General features: G+C 41.9%; 1 non-coding gene across 1 annotated transcript; it reads left to right on the top strand.

Annotated features, from left to right (window-relative positions):
* Window positions 1-425: 425 nt before the first annotated feature.
* On the top strand, window positions 426-532 carry LOC133820647 (small nucleolar RNA R71). Its single transcript, XR_009887051.1, has one exon. It is a non-coding gene; the product is annotated as a small nucleolar RNA R71 (small nucleolar RNA).
* The last annotated feature ends 6,991 nt before the right edge of the window (window positions 533-7,523 follow it).

The raw sequence follows: 7,523 nt of genomic DNA, 5'->3' as shown, positions 1-7,523 counted from the left end.
AGAATGGATTATTGAGTGGCCTCTGAAAATTTCCCACCGCCTGAACTTGAGCATGATCCATGGGGGTGTTATTCATATAGATAGGGCACTGATCGACAGAATGAGCACCACCACACATTTCACATCTCACTGCCATCTGAACCGCATTAGCAGACACACTACTCTGTTGCAACTGCTTGGTCAAAGAGGCTACTTGCGCTGTTAAGGCAGTGATTGCATCTAGCTCATGCACCCCAGCTACCTTTCTGACTCCTGATGATCTTTCCTCAGACCACTGATGGTTGTTTGTAGCCATGTCCTCCAGCAGTTCATAAGCACCAGCTGCGCTCTTGCTCATAAAAGTGCCACCCGCTGCAGCATCAATAATGGTTCTGGTTGTCGGACATAAACCATTGTAGAAATTCTGTACTAGCATCCACTGTTCTATGCCATGATGAGGACATCTTCTCAGGAGTTCCTTAAACCGTTCCCAAGCTTCATACAGTGACTCTCCGTCATTCTGGCAAAAATTATTTATCTCTCCCCTCAATTTAGCAGCCTTTGACGGAGGGAAAAATTTGGATAAAAATTTCTGAGCCAGATCTTGCCAAGTGACAATGGAGTTTGGCTGCAGAGAATTCAGCCAACTTTTAGCTCTGTCCCTTAGAGAAAATGGGAAGAGCCTAAGCTTGATTGCGTCATCACTCACCCCATTATATTTGAAGGTTCCACACAATTCCAGGAAGTTGGACAAATGGGTGTGAGGATCTTCAGAGGGCAACCCATTGAATTGCACAGAGGACTACACCATTTGTAAAATAGCAGGCTTGATTTCGAAGTTGTTGGCCTCTACAGCTGGTGGGCGTATACTATTTTGTACTCCCGTCAGAGTGGGTAGCACATAATCTCTCAAACTCCTCTCAGCGTTGGTCTGAGCCTGAACCCCTTGGACAACTCCTGGATTTAGACCATTCCTGCCATCTCCATCATTCTGTGCCATCTTCACAGAATTCTGGGTCTCTCTCTTAGTCTTTCTGATTTGATTGCAAGACTTTTCGATCTCGGGATTCAGAGGAACAAGTGTGGCTTTTCCTTTTCTGCCACGCATATACCAAAATTCACCTGAGATAGAAAAATTTAGCAACTAAACAGATTAGAAGCAAATAAATTAAAATCAAATTAGAATAAAAATTAATTAAACTGATATTGATAATTTTCAGTCCCCGGCAACGGCGCCAAAAACTTGTTGCGATAATTTTTGCTATGCAAGTGCACACAGTCGCGAACTTGTAATAAAATGGCAAAACCAAGTATCGTCCTCAAGGACTGAATTATCAATTACCAGTCAATTAATCTCTTGTTCTATTTGATGAATTAAAACTTCTTGATTTTTGTAAAATACAGCAAAAGAACCGATAAAGTGCAGAAATAATAATCGACAATTAAATAGCATAATAACTAATAGTAAAAACTCTTAATTCAATCACTGAGAAACAATTAGGATATTCAATCTCATCAACTATCCTTCCTATTATTCCCTAATGCCAAGTATGAATTCTTCTTATTTTTACCTAATTCAATTAACAAGTTGAGACAGCAGCCTATAATCATTCTATGAATTATAAACTCAACCTAGGTGACAATTTCCTATATTTCTATGGTAAATTGAACCACAAAGGTAGCATTAAATTCCACAACTTAATAATAGTTACACAATTAATTCAGATACTTTCGTTCTAAATTAGAATTATGTCCAATATAACCACAGCATAATTAAATCTCACTTCTCAGATTTTGACTTAAAAACATATATATATATATATATGACTAAAGATGGCCAATCAATAATCAATCTATAAGAACAGGTTATAAGGAATTGAAGAAGATTGAAGAAGAGGAAATTAAAATTGCATTAGGTCATAATAGAAATTCAAGTGATTCAATTGAACATCCTAAACAGAAAATTAGTTCATAGTCATAGTGCTAATCACAACAGAATTTAAAGATAACATCAAAAAGAAAAACATGTAAAAATACTCTAAGCTTGAGCCTTCAACACCAGAACTCCTCCCTTCGTCCGTACGTCCTTCTCTCTTCTTTTTCGTCCTTTAAAACCTAGGATTTTTTAGATTTTAGAGAGGCGGGCCGCGGCTCTACATACACTATGCCGCGACCCGTGTCAAAATTTCTGGGCAGACTATCCTTTCAATGCCGCGGCTCTCTGAAACCATGCCGCGACCCGCATCATTGTCTTCTGGGCAGAATGCCCATCCATGCCGCGACTCTATCTAGCCATGCCGCGGCCCGAAGATGTCCTCAAAAACCATGCTTCTGTTTCTCCCCCTAGCCGCGGCCCTACTTTGATCAAGCCGTGGCTCTTAAAGAATTCTTCAATTCTTCAAGTTTTCATCCCAAAATTTCACCAACACTTCCAAATGGTATTGAGAACCATTCTTGATCAAAATATGATGAAAAACTCGATTATTTCTTCCCTTTCTTTGGCATTTCCTTCCACATGCTCAATTCTTCCTGATATTCACAAAAACAACCAAACAAAGCGTAAACCCGCGCTAAAACAAGGAAAAACAAAATAAAAGACTACTAAAAACATCACCAAGACATCATAAAAACTAGACTCATCAGTCACTACCGAGGGACTAGCCTCAGCCTTGGTCTGGGTTAAAGTGAACACTCTAGCTGGAGTGAGGTTATCACTCTTCTTTGGTTCTTCCTTCCTGGCTTGTGGGTAGTCCTTCCTCAAGTGACCGACACTCCCACAAATAAATCATGCTCTGACTCTACACTCCCCCAGATGTTGTCGCCTACACCGTGGACACTCTGGGAAGCTTCTCCAGTTCTCTCCCCTGCCTTGACGGCTACCAAAAGCACATCGTTCCCTCCTATCTAAACCAGGGGAAAAAACAAATATGGGGTCTTTTTCTTTTGCTCACTAGGGCCACTACCTTGGCTAGAATCAGTGAAGGGAGGCACCATCCTTCGAGCATCATGCCTTGCGGTGCCTTCCTTCCATATCTGATCTTCGGAACCCTCAGCGATAAGGGCTTTTTCCACTACCTGGGCATAAGTGGTAGTCCCAAAATCTAATGTTATCTTGACATCCCAGGCTATCATCACATTTAGCCCCCATTCAAAGCGATCCCTCCGTGCCATATCAGTAGGCACTAAGTCTGGTGCGAAATTAGCCAACCGGTCGAACCCCAAGGCGTACTCTTTGACTGTCATTTTGTTCTGAGTCAGATTAGTAAACTCACCCACCTTTACAGCTCAAACTGCAACATTGTAATATTCCTCATTAAAGACATCTCTGAATTCATCCAAAGTCATCGTAGTCACATCTCTCCTCTGAGCCATAACTTCCCACCAGATGCGATCGTTTTTTCTCAACATATAACTGGCACAAGCCACCCTTTCGTTCCCTTCCTTCCTCATGAAATCCAGGATAGAAGTCATGTTCATCCATTGCTCTACCCGCAATGGGTCTGGACCACCCTCAAAGGTAGGAGGGTGTTTTTTTTTTTAACCTTTTGTACAAAGGCTCCCACCAATTTTCCATCACAGGTTGGGCTAGTACAGGTGCCACAGCCTGTGGGACCTGTAATCCAACATCCTGAGGTGGAGCCTGCTGTCTTAGCTCTCAGAGTTCATCTTTAGTTTGCTGAAGTCTAGCTTGAATTTTGGCAAACATCTGTTGCCAATTCTGCGGGGCAGGTGGAGGGTCCTGACCCTGGTTGTTATCTTCGGCCATATTGTCGCGGAATCTAATTGATCGCTGGGGCATAACTGCAATATGCTTGCAATCTATGATGCCGTACATTAGGCATGATAACAACATCCAAAGAAACCACCTCCCAATTCAATCAGTCAATCTCAAACATTAAATCAACACAATGCACACATAGCATAAACATATAGCAATCAAAGGGGCCATGCCCTAGAATTATATACACTCATCATGCTCTATTTATATTAATCAGACAAACAGGGCAACTCAGACAAGCAATTAAACATATAATTCACTTAATACCAACCAACCCTGAGTCAAACTTGTCTCTGGCAGTGAGCGTACATATTCGGTCAATCTCCAGGAACCATAAACCTTGGCACGCTCTGATACCAAGTTGTAATGTCCTACTACTCTAGAGTCATTACCATGTGATTGTAAAATGTGCCATTAGCTCGCTCATCGAGGTGTTAGATTGAAAAGTGTGAATAAATCAAAATAAAGGCTCATTTAATGAAAATTAAGTATAAAAGGTTTTCACATTCATTAAAACTATGAAAGTGTTCCATTGGGTTCCCAAAATATTTTTTAAAAAGTATTTACAAGTAAAAAGTTAATGTACAGTTGACCTAGGCAACAAAATTAAATGTTTGTACGCGTTCCTCAAAACAACCCTAGCTATGGAGGCTAGGTAGGCCAAACATGTAAGCGCTGCTCCATGCCCTCCAACTCATGCTTGGTCAGCCTTTCCATCTCCCTTACATGCACAATAGACCATCCGTGAGCCAAGCACCAACAAGAAAACTCCACACACATAGCATATAACAATTCACGTTTGTACATGCATAACTTTAAATAGATAACACCAACTATTCACATAGCGGCCTATGCCGACCTAGGTGCATTACCAGGCACGGGGTTCACGGTCTTCACCGAACGGGTGAGTACAACACCCTAGATGGCCATGCCATGGTGGCCTTCATTCATCATGCTTATTATCGTTCGACCTGCATTCAGCATGCTTATCGCCATTCCCGGCCTTTGCCCATCTTGGCCTTCGCCGATCCCAGCCTTCGCTAATCATTCATAATCACATAAACATGGCATAACAACTATAAAAACTCATACATGGAATTAAACACAGATATTCGGGCCATGCCCTGCTCTACGGGTGCAAATAATTTTCTTACCCGTGTCTCGAGCTAACCAAATAGTGCGATCCCGAGCACGATCCCTTAAACCTAAGCCTTAGCAGTAACACCTAGTCACAACGTAATAATAATAAATCTCCATCAAGCCCTAAACCAATTAAGAACTTTGGAATAATATTCTAGCCTCGGGGACCTCAAATTCTACTAAACCGGGTAGGAGAATCCTTCCCGAGCCCTTAAATTTGAGTTCCCGAGTTTAAAAACTTGTTTTGGCCATTTTCCCTAATTTGAGTCGTGGCCTAGCCCCCTAGGGCCGCGGCACACTACAAATCAAATAGCACCAAGGCTCTAATCTGGGGGACATGGAACGCAGCGTGCCCTACCTGTGTCGTGGAGCCTGGGCTGTTTCAGAGAGCCCTAAGCTTTCTGGGTTCATAGAGGCTGCAGCGCCTGAAGAACAGGGTCGTGGCTCGAGCTCCAAAACCCATAAATCCCCTTGCGTTTTCTCAATCCAACATCATAAATTCACACCTAAATCAATCCCTAAACCCAGTATTTAATCTAGAATTCATATCAAGGCAACATAATCAGTGTAGGAACCCCAAAAACTATCTCATAATCTCACTGAAACCCAAAATCATCCTAAGGCCCAACCCCTATGAGAATTATAGCAGAAAAACTAACAAAATTCAGAATCAAATCTTCACCTCAACTGCAAATACTACCCTGAGCTAAACCCAAACACTTCAAGCTTCAATTCCCTTTATTTCCAAGCTTCCCTCCTTTGAATTTCAGCAAAAAAACCCCATGCTAAGAGAGAGAGGGAGTAAGTATCAAAGAGAGAGAGAGAGAGAGAGAGAGAGATAGAGAGAGAGAGAGAGAGAGAGAGAGAGAGAAGGGCTAAGAGTGTTGTATGCTCTGATTAGTTTTAGAGTCCTAAAGCTCTATGTTTATCCCTTGCACTACAACGAACAAATTGCCACTACATTAACTTCTAGCCATTTAATACCACCAAGGGAAATTCCGTCATTTGCACCATTCCCACTAATTCCTCGAGTATTCCTATAAATCCCCAATTAATCCTCGGCATACCCAAATAACCCTTAAATCACTACCCATTACCCGGCAAATCCCGAACACGTACTACATTCCCAAAATACCTCTAGGCTCGCCCCGAGCCGGGCATTTGACCCTGTTGTGACTATTCCGCTAATCCACTCCCGAGGACAGCCTTGGACCAACATAACACACACATATATGTATATATACCCTCAACGGGTAAAAAATTACAAATATGCCCTTAACAATGCGAGCGAGCACACATGCATAATTAATTCACCTAAACATACATATCTAGTCATATAATAATATAATTCAAGTAATCACATACTGATGCACATATATCACAATTAATCACATAATAATACGATTAAAATCAATTATTGCCCTCCCGACACACTAATCAAGGCACTAATCCTTTTTAGCAAATTTGGGACGTTACAACTATCCCCTTCTTACAGAAATTTCATCCTCAAAATTTACCTGAGTAGTTCGGGATATCGATCCTGCATATCAGACTCAAGCTCCCAAGTTGCCTCTTCTACCTTATTATTTCTCCACAACACTTTCACTAAGGCAATAGTCTTGTTCTGTAAGACTTTGTCCTTTTGCTCTAGGATCTGAACCGGTTTCTCCTCATAGGATAAATCTTGATCCTCATATGTGTAGAATCTGATACGTACTTCCAGAGCATAGACACATTGAATACATTGTGAACCCCTGATAAAGCTGGAGGCATAGCCAATCTGTAAGCCACCACTCCAACCCGTTCCAAAATCTCAAAGGGGCCAACAAACCTAGGACTCAACTTGCCTCTTGCTCCAAAAAATTTTCACTCCTCTCAAAGGATAAACTCTTAGAAACACATGATCACCGACTTGAAACTCTACACTCCTGCATTTTAAGTCTGAGTAACTCTTCTGTCTACTCTGGGAGGTGAGCATCCGAGCTCTAATCTTCTCAATTGCCTCGTTAGTCCTCTTAACCACCTCAGGACCTAAATATTTCCTCTCACCTGTCTCATCTGAATGAATGGGCGACCTACACTTCCTCCCATACAACATTTCACACGGAGCAACTCTGATGGTCGCCTGATAGCTATTATTATAAGAAAACCCAATCAAATGGAGATACTTACTCCAAGATCCCCCAAAGTCCAGTAGACAGGTCCACAACATATCCTCCAGTATCTGAATCATCCTCTTAATCTGTCCATCTGTCTGAGGATGATAGGCGGTACTGAACTGCAACTGCGTGCCCATAGCCTTCTACAGGCTCTCCCAAAACTTAGAGGTGAAGGTGGGGTCCCTATCTGACACTATCGACCTCAGAGCTCCATGGAGTCACACAATCTCATTCACATACAACTCAACATACTTCTCCACCGTGTAATTTGTTCGAAAAGGAAAAAAGTGGGTTCATTTGGTGTACCTATCCATAATCACCCACACAGAATCATGTTGCCCACTGTCCTTGGCAATCCAACCACAAAGTCCATGGTGATATCCTCCCACTTCTAGTATGGAATCCCTTAAGGTTGCTAGTCTTATGGGGCAGAAAATATTTGGCGAAGAATGCTTTTTTCATTTCGT

Source organism: Humulus lupulus, chromosome 2 (genome assembly GCF_963169125.1).
Source record: "Humulus lupulus chromosome 2, drHumLupu1.1, whole genome shotgun sequence".
Taxonomy (NCBI): domain Eukaryota; kingdom Viridiplantae; phylum Streptophyta; class Magnoliopsida; order Rosales; family Cannabaceae; genus Humulus; species Humulus lupulus.
The sequence above is the reverse complement of the archived record's forward strand: the minus strand, read 5'-3'. Positions and strand labels throughout refer to the sequence as shown.